Source organism: Silene latifolia, chromosome 11, assembly GCF_048544455.1.
Source record: "Silene latifolia isolate original U9 population chromosome 11, ASM4854445v1, whole genome shotgun sequence".
Classification (NCBI taxonomy): domain Eukaryota; kingdom Viridiplantae; phylum Streptophyta; class Magnoliopsida; order Caryophyllales; family Caryophyllaceae; genus Silene; species Silene latifolia.
In genome coordinates, this window is record NC_133536.1 from 63,234,886 (window position 1) to 63,242,033 (window position 7,148).

At 40.7% G+C, this 7,148-nt stretch overlaps 1 non-coding gene across 1 annotated transcript; it reads right to left on the minus strand.

Annotated features, from left to right (window-relative positions):
- Positions 1–4,208: 4,208 nt before the first annotated feature.
- On the minus strand, positions 4,209–4,315 carry LOC141616022 (small nucleolar RNA R71). Its single transcript, XR_012530400.1, has one exon. It is a non-coding gene; the product is annotated as a small nucleolar RNA R71 (small nucleolar RNA).
- Between the last annotated feature and the right edge of the window lie 2,833 nt (positions 4,316–7,148).

The following is a 7,148-nucleotide window of genomic DNA, read 5'->3' on the forward strand; positions in this document are numbered from 1 at the left end:
GCTTACGTATAATTAACTATTATCCGTATTATCACTTTCTGTTTCGTTCGTTAATTTATTTGTTTTCATTCTTTTATTTCTTTTTCTCAAATTATCCGTTTTAAAGGTATTTTCGACATAAATCGCCTAATCCGTTGTAATTATTGTAATTTTCATTATTGTAAATTATAATTATTGTATTTCTTTTATCATTTGTATGTTTTCACATGTAATTGAGCACTAAATCCCACTTCGACCCAATTGTATGCTAATTACGTGTTTACCGACTTAGTATTAATTCTCACATGCTAGGATTAAAACTTGGATGTTGCATTGCATGCATATAGCCGACGATATATCAAGTACGAACAACTTCTCTAATCATTAGTAGAGGCCGCTATCGAGGTGGGCGGGATTAGGTGTTCGATCAAAAGAGCTTCCTAATACGTACCCTCACCCCTTACTCCAGATCTCCGTGAGCACCCGTGTTCATTGGCATCCACGAGAGTCATTCTAGACATAGAATGCTAAGGGTAACGATTGCTTAGTGTTCATGTCACTACTTTGTGTCTTGACATGACACGAGGTATTCGAACGGTTCCAATTTCCCATAAAAATTGGTGGCGACTCCATACAAAATGCAAACGCTTGTTTTCGTTTCTTCACCAAGCGTCCCCGTGGACGGCCCGCTGTCCACAACTATAACTTGTCATTTTACTTGAGCCTTGCACTTTATTGATAGTTATTAGCTTTGTCATACGCATAGTTTACGAGTTTCTGTTCAAATATAGCTGACTGTTTAGACTTGACCTGATAAATTGGCAAACTACTTAAAAATTCTGAGATATTAGAGCCCATAACTGGTGACATTCATGACCAGTTCATTAGGAATTTTGAGTAGTACTCCTTGCATAGCATGTTCGTCTATTTTGCACATTTATGACATTCAATTTCGAGTCAAATGCACATATTCGGGTTTGTGGTTGGTGTCACACGCAGGGAGGTGCTTGCAATTTCCCTTTCCGTATATTTTTCACCCATTTAGCTCCACATAAGCCAAAACTTGCCTTTTTGACCCATTAGCTACATCCCAAACTAAGCCTGCCTAGTCAAGCTAGTTAGTATGTTCTTTTGCGGTATGTTTTCCCGTTGCATTTTGGCCCGTATTTCTTGTTTTGGAGCTGGTGTAAGTATAGAGGAAGGAGGAAAAGGAAGAAAAAAAAAGTATTGAAAATGAAAAAAAAGAGAAAAACGTGAAAGTGAAAGAAAAAAAATGAAAAAAAAAGAGGCTGGAAACGTGAATCAGGAAGAAAAAGAAAAGAAGTTTGAAAAAAAAGTTGTTTTATTTGAGTTAGCCCTTTCAGACGGTATTAAAAAAGGGAATTTTGTGACCGTCTGACTCCTCCATTCTTATTCTATATTTTTGAGGAGATTGTGTTTGAGTTTAGTGAGCTTTGTGCCAATTGAAGGGCACTTGTACTTAGTTTTTCAGTCAGTTGAGATTCGGATGGTTTCATTATGGTCCCGTTAGGAACTAGCTTGACGCTTTTACCTCCACATTTCCATAACATGTTTTGCCTTTTCTCACCTGAACCTCACTATTCCCAAATTATTTGTAAGCCCTCGGCTGTGACGGACATTATTAGTTGGAGTGTGTGCATTAGTACTTGAATTGTCTTTCATTTTTGTTGCATGCATGCTATGTAGGTTGCAGTTAGGTGAGTGACTGTCTTTTCTTCTCTCTTTTACATATAACATTCACCCTTTGCTTCATGAGAGAAGAGTGACCACGAGAGAGTCCGATTTTGTTGGTCTTACAAGGTCGATAGGTTGGCTATATTTCTGAACAGCTTATAATTCGTTTGCGTATTGACTGCTTAGCTTTAACTGTTAGTTTTTGTTGCATTAAATTGGTTCAAGTAGACAAGTTAAGCTAGCTCTGAGTTATCATTTCCGTTCCATTAGGTTGTGTATAGTTTTGAGTTTACTCGAGGGCGAGTAAAGGTTTGGTTTGGGGAGATTTGATACGTGCCTAATGTATAGTCTTTTTAGCCTATTTCAGCACGTATTTCTATGCATTTTTATACTGTTTTTATGGTATTTTGCCCCGAATTGGCTACTTTGGTTCGTTTTGTCCATTTTGTAGAAATGAACGCGGAAGTAGTGGAATCATACTCTTTTTCGCCCTTTTTGCATGCATTTAGAGGAGACGGTATTTTCCAGAGTGAGATACGGTGTTTGGGAGCGTCATGGCACGGATTACGAGGCATTCAGGCGCGGACTTGAGCTGAAATGAAGTCAAAGTACTCGATCGAGTTGTTTTATCACTCGATCAAGTGGTTTCTACGTCCCAGAGTGGTCGATCGAGCACTTTATACTCAATCCTTAACTTGCAGAAAGACCATCTACTCGATCGAGTAACTTTCTGGTCGATCGAGTAGATTTGGTTGAGGTTTTGCTCGATCGAGTGGTTTTAATCCACTCGATCGAGTGGTTTCGCTGATTATGGGCTTTAAACAGCCCGTGTGTTATTTATTTTCGTTAAACTCATTTCCTTTGCTATTTAAACTTACATTAGTTAGGTTATTAGCATCAGTTTTTACTTACTACTTAGCATCTATCAAAACTTTTACTGCGTACTTCATTCTTCTCTACTGTAACCTTATTTCGGGATTGCTTTCGCTTGGAATTTGTGTTCTTTACGCCGGATTCGCATCGATTGTAATTCTTTCTCTTCCTTTATTAATAATTAATCTTTTGTTTGCTTTAATCTCTCGTTTCGTTGCATTTAATCTTTGCCCTAATTTACTTTTATACAATTTATTGTTTATTTCATAATGTTTATTGCTGGGAATTTAATTGTTGTTAGTTTAATTAGCGACATGAGTAGCTAAACCCCTTTCATGTTGGGATTAGGGGATCTACGGTAGAAATGTGACGATGTAGTAAATGAATTAGATGAATTAGTTGTGAGACCCTGTCACCATAGCAATTTAATTGTATTTATTCGACTTAGTTGAGTGCACGCTTCTATGTCATCCTTTAATCTGGCTAAAATTACTCCTAGATCGAAAGATTGGATTAAATAGGCCTGCTATGAACAGTAGACTACCCTAATGAGAATGAAAGTTAAGTTAGTGGTAATTTAGGATAGAAAGTGGACCGAAAGGACCTTTCAACATCCGTCTCGCATATAATTAAATCCGAATCATTTACAATTTGAGTCACTAGACTACCGTAGTGAACCGAATTCCCGACATGTCCCTTCTCTCTTGATAGTTTAAACTTATTTTACTGCTTTTATCTCTATTTCTCTTCCGTTAAACCTCGTAGTTTAGCAACCAATTCAAACAACCCCAATTTGTTACCTTAGGATTAGAATTAGGCAACTGATAATTGCACCGCCTCCCTGTGGATTCGATACTCCACTGCCTCTACTACATTCTAGTTGAGACCGTTAGGTTTTATCTTTGACAGGGTACACGATAGCCGTGTCAAATTTTGGCGCCGTTGCCGGGGAAGGAATTGTTTAAATTATTAGTTGTTCTATTTTTAGTCTTTGTTTTAGTCTTTCTTTTAGTTTAAAGGGGCATCCGTTCCTTAAACTATTCTTATATTCTATTTGTAGTTTCTTCTTATGCGCAGGTCACAGGGTGGTGAACTACTACCGATTAATCCTGAGATTGAGAAGACTTTGCGTGAGTTGAGGCGATCATCTAGAATATTGCCGACAGAGGAAGAGCTGAGTACTCTGTCTAGTTACTACGAGAACGCTCTATTTGAGGAAGATCCACCTTCATCTCCTATTTCTAATTCATCAGCTGAGACCGTCACTTCTCCGGACTTTCTAGAAATGGCCGAAGAATCAACTATTGCCAGTCACTTTGAGCCGACAGCTGCGAATCTCTATAAGGGATTTACATTACCAGGGGAGGCGAGAAAATTCGAGCCGAAGCCGTCCTATATCAATTTGGTTGAGAGAAACCAATTCGGGGGAGCTGCAAATGAAGATGCAGCGAAGCATATGGAGACTTTCATTGATTATTGCTGCTCTATACCCCCACCAACTGGCGTGACCGGATCGATAAAAGAAACCATGTTTATTTTCTTACTCCGCGATCTTTGCAAGGGAGTGGTATAGGGATCTGGACCGGGCCGCTCATGGGATAACCGATGGAATTACTGGCTTTAGCATTTTACAAGAAGTACTTCTCGCCTCGAAGACTAATGCCATTAGAGCTCGGATCACGAGCTTTAAACAAGGGTCTGATGAGAACTTTCATGAAGCATGGGTCCGTTTCAAGAAGCTGGTGCGAACTATTCCGCATCATGGGTTCGAGAAGTGGAGTCTATGCAATCAGTTCTATAATGGGTGTATGACGATCGAGGGCTATCTTGGATCTTTGTAGCTAGTGGCCGATTTTTGAGAATATGGGAGAGACTAAGGGGTGGAAGATCATTGATGACTTAGCCACCCATAAAGCCGAGTATGGGAATTCGGAGGGAATCAAAGGAGGAGTCTTGAATCTCCTTCGTAGTGCATTAGAGGCTCTCACAGCGAGATTCGATAAGAATGAGTTGGGAGTAGCCTCGAAAGGAGGAATCTACCATGTGAATGTTGTTTCAGACGGTCCTTTCGTCTGTAAGAGATGTGGAGGAGAGGGACATGTTTCAGACAATTGAGCACATTCTTATGAGTCTTGTGCTGCCTTTTAACATTACAGGCAGACAAACACCTATTATGAGCCGAACATCCACCCCAATTTGAGGTGGAGTAGTCAAAATATGCTCAATCCTACTCCTCCTCCGCACCAGCAGCAACCGTATGTCCCTCCACACAAGAATCAACAAGGCTTTGAAGCCTCCTTCTTTCACTCCTTCTAATCAAGGTGCATCATCTTAGGTGGGGTGGGTGAAATAAGTGAGATAAAGTCTATGATGCAATCCATTACAAAGCGAGCCAATTTGAGTGATCAACGAAGGATGCGTCCATTAAGGCACTTGAAACTCAAGTTGCCCAACTAGCCGCGAATCAATCCTCGAGAAAGCAGGGTCATTTACCGACTCAAAATGAGAAGAATCCACATGAGACGGTAAAATCTGATAAATTTGAGAAGCGGTCTTTCTTATGAGGGACCGGAAGTGTTGAAATCAGACCCGAGGAAGGCTAAAACTGATGGTGAACAGTGTTCTGTCGAAGAAAATAAGCTCAAGGCAAAGCAAGTGCTCGATCGACTGATTACAGGTGGTCGATTGAGCAGAACTGGAGACGAAACTGGTCGATCGAGTAGTTATTCTACTCGATCGAGTGAAGCAGAAAATGGAGTTGCTCGATCGAGTGAAAATTCTACTCGATCGAGTGATATTGACGAAGAAACTGCTCGATCGAATGGGTATATTGGTCGATCGAGTAGTTTTGATGACGGGAAGCTTGTTCGAGAGCCTGCTAGTGCTCGATTAAGCGAGGAATCACCGGAAAGACCTCGTTCGAGAGGTAAGAAGCGTCCAAAGGATACAGAACTTGCACCGGAAGATACATTGGAAGCGAGAAACAAAGGACTCGAGATACTAATCACGGTTCCCTTCCCGAGGCGGCTGCAGAATACTAAAGCTAATCAACAATTCGGCAAATTTGTCGAACTTCTGAAAAGCTTGGAAGTCACTGTGCCGTTCACTGAATTGCTGACAAAGGTACCCTCTTATCTTAAGTTTATGAAAGAAATTTTATCGCGTAAGAGGACTATTAGTGATAGTGAGACCGTAGTTTTGACTGAGGTGAGGTCAGCCCTATTTCAAAATAAGTTACCTCCTAAGCAGTCAGATCCGGGTAGTTTTTCGATCCCTTGTCATATCGGTATCCATGTGATTGATAACGCGTTATGCGATCTAGGCGCTAGCGTGAGTGTCTTACCGTTATCTCTAGCTAAGAGATTTGGTCTGACAAAGCTGAGTTGCACCAACATGACTGTCCAGATGGCCGACCGTAGTTTATCACGGCCATTAGGTGTAGTAGAAGACGTACCGGTTCAGATCGAGAAGTTCTTTATTCCCGTTGATTTTGTTGTCTTAGACATCCCCGAAGATGCACACACCCCTATCATTTTAGGGAGACCATTTTTGTCTACTGCTCGTGCAGTTATAGACGTCGGGGGTAAGACTTTGACCTTTCAGGTAGGGGATGAGGAGCTGATTTTTCATCAGCCTAAGTTCCGGAGAGCTCCCATGCAAGCCCAACCTTGCAATGCTCTCTCTTCTATTGATTCTATTATTGACACTCCAGATGAAAATTTGGAGAATTGTGCTGCTATTGTTAACCCTCCGCCTCAGACTGAGAGCAAAAAGGAGGAAAGTTCGTCTGTTTTCCTTGCTGCAGGTACAGATGAAAGCAATGAAGGAGCTGTCAAAGGAAATGGTGCAATTAAAGTCGATCAGATTGGAGATGATGACGCTACAGCTGGTGATAAAGGAGCAAGGACGAGGAAGGTTCGTGCTTATGTGGATGCGAACTATTCCCTCCTACCTTTTTAAATGATTCAAATTCAAGCTCATGGAAGTTGAAGAGGACAGTCAATGTTGCTGAGATGACGTCCTCCAGTCAGGAGCCCTCTGAGGGGCTACTGAATTGCATTGGGAATTGAGCGGGGAAATGCCCCGTGTAACACTTTGTAATAGATTATTTTTGAATTTTTCGTTGAATTTGTTTTATTACTTTTAATTAGGACAATTAGTTTTAGACAGTTTTTAGCGTAGGTTTAAGACTATAGACTGTTCTTATGCGTATTTGGTATTTCGGGAAATTTTTGCACGTGTTTTTATGCAGGTTTGGGGAAGTTTTACGCATTCCAAGGAAGAATTGACGAAATTAAAGAGTTTACGCGAGAAAAGTTGGTCGATCGAGCACTTTTTCAAGTCGATCGAGTAAAACAAAAAGGGGAACTGGTCGATCGAGTAAAATTCCACTCGATCAAGCAGCTGGATCATCAAAGTCCTCGATCGAGTAGTTTTAAACCACTCGATCGAGTGAAAATGAATAGGACGCAGGGAGTTTTACTTTAAACTTATATTTTGTTTCTAATTCATTTCATCCCCTTTATTTCGTCTAACCTACTCTATTTGCGATCAAAATCAACCCCAAATCCCCAATTTCTTGCCCAAATCACCAAATCCGC